The sequence below is a fragment of the Hippocampus bargibanti genome, linkage group LG14 (genome assembly GCF_051943395.1).
Source record: "Hippocampus bargibanti isolate YZ-2025 linkage group LG14, ASM5194339v1, whole genome shotgun sequence".
In the NCBI taxonomy this organism is placed as follows: Eukaryota; Metazoa; Chordata; class Actinopteri; order Syngnathiformes; family Syngnathidae; genus Hippocampus; species Hippocampus bargibanti.
Window position 1 is genome coordinate 18,600,778 of NC_142747.1, and position 10,469 is coordinate 18,611,246.

The window sequence follows — 10,469 nt, forward strand, 5'->3', positions numbered from 1 at the left end:
GAGCTAAACCTCCATTTGACAGCATGAAAAACTCCTTCCTATACATGGCTGTTTTTTTCAGCTAAAAACGCCTTACTATACACGGTCGTTTTTTTCAGCAAAAAACGCCTTACTATACATAGTCGTTTTTTTTCAGCTAAAAACGCCTTACTATACATGGTCATTTTTTTCAGCTAAAAACGCTTTACTATACATGGTCGATTTTTTTCAGCAAAAAACGCCTTACTATACATGGTCATTTTTTTCAGCTAAAACGCATTACTATACATGGTGGTTTTTTTCAGCAAAAAAACGCCTTACTATACATGGTCGTTTTTTTTTTCAGCGAAAAACGCCTTACTATACATGGTCATTTTTTTCAGCTAAAAACGCTTTACTATACATGGTCGATTTTTTTCAGCAAAAAACGCCTTACTATACATGGTCATTTTTTTCAGCTAAAACGCCTTACTATACATGGTCGTTTTTTTCAGCAAAAAACGCCTTACTATACATGGTCGTTTTTTTTTTCAGCGAAAAACGCCTTACTATACATGGTCATTTTTTTCAGCTAAAAACGCCTTACTATACATGGTCGATTTTTTTCAGCAAAAAACGCCTTACTATACATGGTCGTTTTTTTTCAGCAAAAAACGCCTTACTATACATGATTGGTTTTTTTTCTCGGAAAAAAACGCCTTACTATACACGGTCGTTTTTTTCAGCAAAAAACGCCTTACTATACACGTCGTTTTTTTGTCAGCTAAAAACGCCTTACTATACATGGTCGTTTTTTCGGCAAAATACGCCTTACTATACATGGTCGTTTTTTTCAGCTAAAAACGCCTTACTATATATGGTCGTTTTTTTTTTTTTTTCGGGAAAAAAACGCCTTACTATACATGGTCGATTTTTTTCAGCGACAAACGCCTTACTAAATCCATGTCACTGTCATGGTAATTCTTTAATAAGAATAAGACATCTCGTAACAGTTACTTACCAGGGTAACTGACATGCCTGGGATTGATCCGGCAACCTCATGCATTCACAGCATTTGCTTTACCATTGAGCTAAACCTCCATTGGACAGCATGAAAAACTCCTTCCTATACATGGCTCTTTTTTTCAGCTAAAAACGCCTTACTATACACGGTCGTTTTTTTCAGCAAAAAACGCCTTACTATACATGGTCATTTTTTTCAGCTAAAAACGCCTTACTATACATGGTCGATTTTTTTCAGCAAAAAACGCCTTACTATACATGGTCGATTTTTTTCAGCAAAAAACGCCTTACTATACATGGTAATTTTTTTCAGCTAAAACGCCTTACTATACATGGTCGTTTTTTTCAGCAAAAAACGCCTTATTATACATGGTCATTTTTGTCAGCTAAAAACGCCTTACTATACATGGTCGATTTTTTTCAGCAAAAAACGCCTTACTATACATGGTCATTTTTTTCAGCTAAAACGCCTTACTATACATGGTCGTTTTTTTTTCAGCGAAAAACGCCTTACTATACATGGTCATTTTTTTCAGCTAAAAACGCCTTACTATACATGGTCGATTTTTTTCAGCAAAAAACGCCTTACTATACATGGTCGTTTTTTTTTCCAGCAAAAAACGCCTTACTATACATGATTGGGTTTTTTTCTCGGAAAAAAACGCCTTACTATACACGGTCGTTTTTTTCAGCAAAAAACGCCTTACTATACACGTCGTTTTTTTTCAGCTAAAAACGCCTTACTATACATGGTCGTTTTTTTTTCAGCGAAAAACGGCTTACTATACATGGTCTTTTTTTTTCAGCAAAAAACGCCTTACTATATATGGTCGGTTTTTTTTTCGGAAAAAAAACGCCTTACTATACATGGTCATTTTTTTTCAGCAAATAATGCCTTACTATACATGGTCGTTTTTTTTCAGCAGAAAAACGCCTTACTATACATGGTCATTTTTTTTCAGCTAAAACGCCTTACTATACATGGTCGTTTTTTTCAGCTAAAAACGCCTTACTATACATGGTCGGTTTTTTTTTTCCGGAAAAAAACGCCTTACTATAAATGGTCATTTTTTTCAGCTAAAACGCCTTACTATACATGGTCGTTTTTTTCAGCAAAAAACGCCTTACTATACATGGTTGTTTTTTTCAGCAAAAAACGCCTTACTATACATGGTCATTTTTTTCAGCTAAAACGCCTTACTATACATGGTCGTTTTTTTCAGCTAAAAACGCCTTACTATACATGGTTGTTTTTTTCAGCAAAAAACGCCTTACTATACATGGTCATTTTTTTCTGCTAAAACGCCTTACTATACATGGTCGTTTTTTTCAGCTAAAAACGCCTTACTATACATGGTCATTTTTTTCAGCTAAAACGCCTTACTCTACATGGTCATTTTTTTCAGCTAAAACGCCTTACTATACATGGTCGTTTTTTTCAGCAAAAAACGCCTTACTATACATGGTCATTTTTTTCAGCTAAAAACGCCTTACTATACATGGTCGTTTTTTTCAGCAAAAAACGCCTTACTATACATGGTCATTTTTTTCAGCTAAAACGCCTTACTATACATGGTCGTTTTTTTTCAGCGAAAAACGCCTTACTATACATGGTCATTTTTTTCAGCTAAAAACGCCTTACTATACATGGTCGATTTTTTTCAGCTAAAAACGCCTTACTATACATGGTGGGTTTTTTTCAGCAAAAAATGCCTTACTATACATGGTCGATTTTTTTCAGCAAAAAACACCTTACTATACATGGTCGTTTTTTTTCAGCAAAAAACGCCTTACTATATATGGTCGTTTTTTTTTCGGAAAAAAACGCCTTACTATACATGGTCATTTTTTTCAGCTAAAAACGCCTTACTATACATGGTCGATTTTTTTCAGCAAAAAACGCCTTACTACACATGGTCGTTTTTTTTCAGCAAAAAACGCCTTACTATACATGGTCGTTTTTTTGAGCAAAAAACGCCTTACTATACATGGTCGTTTTTTTTAGCAAAAAACGCCTTACTCATGGTCATTTTTTTCAGCTAAAACGCCTTACTATACATGGGCATTTTTTTCAGCTAAAAACGCCTTACTATACATGGTCGTTTTTTTCAGCAAAAAACGCCTTACTATACATGGTCATTTTTTTCAGCTAAAACGCCTTACTATACATGGTCGTTTTTTTTCAGCGAAAAACGCCTTACTATACATGGTCATTTTTTTCAGCTAAAAACGCCTTACTATACATGGTCGTTTTTTTGAGCAAAAAACGCCTTACTATACATGGTCGTTTTTTTCGGAAAAAAAACGCCTTACTATACATGGTCATTTTTTTCAGCTAAAAACGCCTTACTATACATGGTCGTTTTTTTGAGCAAAAAACGCCTTACTATACATGGTCGTTTTTTTTAGCAAAAAACGCCTTACTCATGGTCATTTTTTTCAGCTAAAACGCCTTACTATACATGGGCATTTTTTTCAGCTAAAAACGCCTTACTATACATGGTCGTTTTTTTCAGCAAAAAACGCCTTACTATACATGGTCATTTTTTTCAGCTAAAACGCCTTACTATACATGGTCGTTTTTTTTCAGCGAAAAACGCCTTACTATACATGGTCATTTTTTTCAGCTAAAAACGCCTTACTATACATGGTCGTTTTTTTGAGCAAAAAACGCCTTACTATACATGGTCGTTTTTTTCGGAAAAAAACGCCTTACTATACATGGTCATTTTTTTCAGCTAAAAACGCCTTACTATACATGGTCGTTTTTTTGAGCAAAAAACGCCTTACTATACATGGTCGTTTTTTTTAGCAAAAAACGCCTTACTCATGGTCATTTTTTTCAGCTAAAACGCCTTACTATACATGGGCATTTTTTTCAGCTAAAAACGCTTTACTATACATGGTCGTTTTTTTCAGCAAAAAACGCCTTACTATACATGGTCATTTTTTTCAGCTAAAACGCCTTACTATACATGGTCGTTTTTTTTCAGCGAAAAAACGCCTTACTATACATGGTCATTTTTTTCAGCTAAAAACGCCTTACTATACATGGTCGTTTTTTTGAGCAAAAAACGCCTTACTATACATGGTCGTTTTTTTGAGCAAAAAAAGCCTTACTCATGGTCATTTTTTTCAGCTAAAACGCCTTACTATACATGGTCGTTTTTTTTCAGCGAAAAACGCCTTACTATACATGGTCATTTTTTTCAGCAAAAAACGCCTTACTATACATGGTCGTTTTTTTCAGCAAAAAAACGCCTTACTATACATGGTCATTTTTTTTCAGCTAAAAACGCCTTACTATACATGGTCGTTTTTTTGAGCAAAAAACGCCTTACTATACATGGTCATTTTTTTCAGCTAAAACGCCTTACTATACATGGTCGTTTTTTTCAGCGAAAAACGCCTTACTATACATGGTCATTTTTTTTCAGCGAAAAACGCCTTACTATACATGGTCATTTTTTTCAGCTAAAAACGCCTTACTATACATGGCTGTTTTTTTCAGCAAAAAACGCCTTACTACACATGGTCGTTTTTTTTCAGTAAAAATGCCTAACTATACATGGTCGTTTTTTCCAGCAAAAAAGCCTTACTATACGTGGTCGTTTTTTTCAGTAAAAACGCCTTAATATACATGCTGGTTTTTTTCAGCAAAAAAACGCCTTACTTTACATGGTCGTTTTTTGAGCAAAAAACGCCTTACTATACATGGTCGTTTTTTTTAGCAAAAAACGCCTTACTCATGGTCATTTTTTTCAGCTAAAACGCCTTACTATACATGGGCATTTTTTTCAGCTAAAAACGCTTTACTATACATGGTCGTTTTTTTCAGCAAAAAACGCCTTACTATACATGGTCATTTTTTTCAGCTAAAACGCCTTACTATACATGGTCGTTTTTTTTCAGCGAAAAACGCCTTACTATACATGGTCATTTTTTTCAGCTAAAAACGCCTTACTATACATGGTCGTTTTTTTGAGCAAAAAACGCCTTACTATACATGGTCGTTTTTTTGAGCAAAAAAAGCCTTACTCATGGTCATTTTTTTCAGCTAAAACGCCTTACTATACATGGTCGTTTTTTTTCAGCGAAAAACGCCTTACTATACATGGTCATTTTTTTCAGCAAAAAACGCCTTACTATACATGGTCGTTTTTTTCAGCAAAAAAACGCCTTACTATACATGGTCATTTTTTTTCAGCTAAAAACGCCTTACTATACATGGTCGTTTTTTTGAGCAAAAAACGCCTTACTATACATGGTCATTTTTTTCAGCTAAAACGCCTTACTATACATGGTCGTTTTTTTCAGCGAAAAACGCCTTACTATACATGGTCATTTTTTTTCAGCGAAAAACGCCTTACTATACATGGTCATTTTTTTCAGCTAAAAACGCCTTACTATACATGGCTGTTTTTTTCAGCAAAAAACGCCTTACTACACATGGTCGTTTTTTTTCAGTAAAAATGCCTAACTATACATGGTCGTTTTTTCCAGCAAAAAAGCCTTACTATACGTGGTCGTTTTTTTTCAGTAAAAACGCCTTAATATACATGCTGGTTTTTTTCAGCAAAAAAACGCCTTACTTTACATGGTCGTTTTTTCAGCAAAAAACGCCTTACTATACATGGCTCCTTTTGTCAGTTAAAAACGCCTTACTGTACATGGTTGTTTTTTTTCAGCAAAAAACACCTTATTATACATGGTAGTTTTTTTTTTGGCTCTTGATCATGAACGTTCCCTCATCCCTTGTTTGAAAGGCTCACTGAGCTGAGGTTTTGAGCTGACTTCTCAACTGCAACGTGGTACGTCGCGCCGAATACAAGCCGTGATTTGAGTGTTTGGCACATGTCTGCAGTCAGGACACATGAACGCTGGTGACTTAGTGCTTTGTTGGCCCAAGAATGTCTTGCGGTTCACACTTCACTGCCACCACACTTGGAAGGCGTCCCTGCCGAAGATATAACGGAAGATATAACGGCTTTTTCCATTGGAGGAAAGCGGAAGAGGACAAAGACGGACGGGGGCAGGAGAGATAAGACGAGGGTCAACCTCAACAGTGTGTGTGTGCGTGTGTGTGTGTGTGTGTGTGTCTGTGTGTATGTGTATGTGTGAGGTCCCCATTAATCAGGTGTACCTGGTACCTGTGTGAATTATTTAACTACATTCCCATATATGTATGCATATAATACTAATACAGTAAAGTCTCGTTATATCGATATTCAAGGGAGTCCGAAAAAATTTCGATATAACCGGGACTATCGATATATCCGACCCTGTTTCCATGTAATTTTCTCCGTGCGTGCATAGAAATAGTATCGATATAACCGGGACTATCGATATATCCGATATCGATATAACGAAACTTTACTGTAATAATAACTTTGCTGCTGTGAAATTTAAAATAAATTTCTCCACTGCGAGACGAATAAAGCCAAATCCAAATCCAAATAATAATAATACATTTCATTTCTAGGCACCTTTCAAAACTCTCAAGGTCACTTTACAGTCACATGCTAGGTTTTTCCGTGGGTGAGCAGGGGCAGCCACACGTGCCAGCGTTCACTCAACCCAGAAGTAACTCAAATAGATAGAAAGCTAGCTAACTAGCCAATAGATAACTAATAGATAGATAGCTAGTTAGCCATATAGCAAATAGACAGCTACTAAGATAGCTAGCTAGCCAGAAAGAGAGCTAATAGATTGCAAATAGCGAGATAGATAGCTGGATAGCTAGATAAATAAGAAAGAAATGAAAAGAGGAAATACATACAACAGGGGACGCCGCCATTCATGACCGACACCCAACTTCGGCAGCCTTCTGCCAAGCTAATTATTGAGCGTATATATGTATGTATGTATGTAAAAAATACGTGGGTGAAAGGAATCAGAGGAATGTATGAAAATAAAGCGAAGAGGGAGTTAAAAAAAATGTTGCGAATTAAAATAAAAAAAAAGTGAGAGAGAATGTGGGAGAGCGTGGAGTGGCGTTTATGGATTGCAGATGTGGCGCTGTGGGGTTTTGGCAGGGCCCTCGCGCTGCCTAAATCATACACCGGCTGGGTGGCACCGAGGTGAGAGCGAGGTCAGCGAGCCGCAGCACACAGCTTGTAGAAAAAAGGAATGAGAACCTCAAAAATCATACGACGGTTGGGCATTGGGGCGAATGCTGCATGTGTGTGTGAGAGAGGGAGGGCCAGTGTGGCCAAAATACACTTTGGGTTCAGGCGCAAGCACCAAAATGCCGCAGTACGACGCTTCCATTGCTCGGTCAGGGGCGTTCCTTCAGTGACGTAACGTGAGGACTCGTCACCAACTCAAAAACAAGACTTCGGGAATATTCAGCGTGAGTCTTAAAATGTAAACTATAGCTATATGCGGTGGAATCTTTGTAAAATACGCTCAGTAGAAGTCAAATTATGGACACAACTTGTCCGGAGACGTCGGTTGTCCTTTAAAGGGTCTTAACTTCAAGAGACACTCCCCTCCCCGTATTGGTTAACACCCAATCGTCGGGATAGATATCAACAAAATGTCTTTAGTAAATCTGATTGAGGCTACATAGCGGACTAGAGGTTAGTGTTGGCTTCATTGAAGAAATACTACTATAAATTCTACAAACTACTACGACAAATTCTACAAACTAATACGACTACAAATTCTACAAACTAATACGACTACACATCGTACAAACTTCTACTACGACATATTCTACAAACTACTCCGACAAATTCTACAAACTACTACTACTACAAAGTCTACAAACTACTACTACAAATTCTACAAACTACAACTACAAATTCTACAAACTACAACTACAAATTATACAACTTGTACTACTACTACTACAAATCCTACAAACGTCTACTACTACTACACATTCTACAAACTACTACTAATACTACAAATTCCAAAAACTACTACTACTAATTATTATTATTATTATTATTATTATTATTATTATTATTATTATTATTATTATTATTATTTTACATACCACTACTACAAATTCTACAAACTACTACTACTACAAATTCTACAAACTACTACTACAAATCCTACAAATTACTACTACAACTACAAATTTTACAAACTTCTACTACTACTACTAAAAATTCGACAAACTACTACTACTACAAATTCTACAAACTACTACTACTACTACTACTTATTATTATTATTATATTATTATTATTATTATTATTATTATTATTATTATTATTATTATTATTATTATTATTATTATTATTATTATTATTCTACAAACCACTACTACAAATTCTACAAACTACTAATACAAATCCTACAAAGTACTACTACTACTACTACAACAAATTCTACAAACTTCTATTACTACTACTACAAATTCTACAAACTACTATTACTAATAATAATAATAATTATTATTATTTTAATAATAATATATGTCATTTATAAGCGCCTTTCAAAACTCTCAAGGACACTTTACAGAAAATGGGTGGAATTTTCATTTTGTTTTTATAATAATAATAATAATAATAATAATAATAATACATTTCATTTATTAGTGCCTTTCAAAACTCTCAAGGTCATGTATAGAAAATCAGTGGATATGTATCAGGCCAGAACGTGAATAGCAAAAATCCACATTTAATGGATTTTTGCTATGGATTAAATTGGGTTGGATTAGCCTCATCAAAATGCCTTATCAGGATAATATCGTTTAGCTATCTAGCTGGCTAGGTAGCTATCTATTAGCGACTATATGCTGTGACTGTAAAGTGACCTTGAGAGTATTGAAAGATGCTTCTAAATGAAATGTATGATTATTATCACTGTCTCAATTAGCTAGCTATCTTTCTATCTATTTGAGTTACTTCCGGGTTGAGTGAACGCTGGCGCTTGTGGCTGCCGCTGCTCACCCACAAAAAAAATATCCTGTGACTTTAAAATGACCTTGACACTTTTGAATGGCGCTTATAAATGAAATGTATTATTATTATTATTATTATTATAACACACCACATTGATTTCAGCAAGAAATATCTTACCCCCCTTGTCCCCCTTTGCAATTTTTAATAATCAACTGCACTCAACTCGTACACTCGAGTCTCCTCCAGTTCACATGTGAGTCGGTACACGTTGATCAGGATGTGACAACAAAGCCATGAGAACAAGTTCAACTAGCGAACAAAGGAGGTGACACTGAACCAAGCCTGGTGAACACATTGCAAAACTACCACACATGAGACTCATTGAACGCAACATTCTTTGGATATTTTGCCATTCAAATCAATCCAAAGCAAAGTCGGGTTGGCATGATGTGACCTGCTATGGAACCACTAATTATTCGCCGCCACCCCCCTTCTACCACCCCTCAAGGTGCGTGTAACTTTCATCTACCTAACTTTCCACAATCCTGATTATCCAGGTGGGAATGCAATAGAAAGAAGGAGGTTAAGGGGGGGGGGGGGGGGATTATAGAGGCAAGATACAATTTCCATGCACCCTCGACGGGCCTCCCAGAGTGCTTTGCAGCTGACATCACCTCCAAGAAACCTGGCAAGCTTGTTTCTATCTCTCCCCTTTTGCTTCCTGCCCTCATGATGTCACACTCCATATGGTTTTCAGCAATATCAAGCAACCGGAAAGAAGGGAGAAGAAAGTCTGGGAAGTGTGTGCGAGTGCGTGTGTGTGTGTGTTTGTATGGCTAGTCTTGTGAGGACCTCTAACATTTTATACCAGACGTAGTGAGGACATTTTTGACAGGTGAGGACCTTTTGGCTGGTCCTCACAAGTTTTTCATTCTAAAGGCTGTTTGAGGGTCGCTATATGCATCTGTTAAAGTTTCAGACAGGTCCTCACAAATTCACCCAAAACGATTTTTTTGGTGTGTATTTTCATTTCACTTGGATACACACACGTTTTACTCACTGTGTGTTTATGTGTGTGTGTGTGTGTGTGTGCGTGGTTAATGACAGGGAAAAAGTTCATACCACAAAAACTAAAACGATATTTTAACCAAATTCACTACAGGGGTGAGGACTTTGAATGTACTCATTCAGAGTCCTCACTCCTGCTGTTATTTCAGTTTCAAGTCCACTTTTTATTGCTTTGTTGAAGTGGGAAATGGGGCGACAAAGCGTCATTTGCATGAAATCGGTTGCTCTGTTTGTCTATTGCAGCGATTCTCCAAGTGTAACACGTGAATGTAGTCAAATCTCGCGATGAGCAAAGTAATTACAGAATGAGATAAAAATGTGTGCAGTGAGGAAGTTGAAGGCCTTCTCTGCTGGCCCAAAATATACTCAGAAATCCTGTCCTACATTTTCTGTTTATCCCGATGTCTGAGCTGCATCGCATCAACCACACCGTCCAACTGCATCGAACTAAGCATTTTCCTTATTTTTCAGTCTGTAAATCAATCAGTATAAGCCGTACCAGGAAAAAAAAAATGCATCAAGTTACTCTGTCCTATAAATCACGTTTGCGAGGCGCGAGGG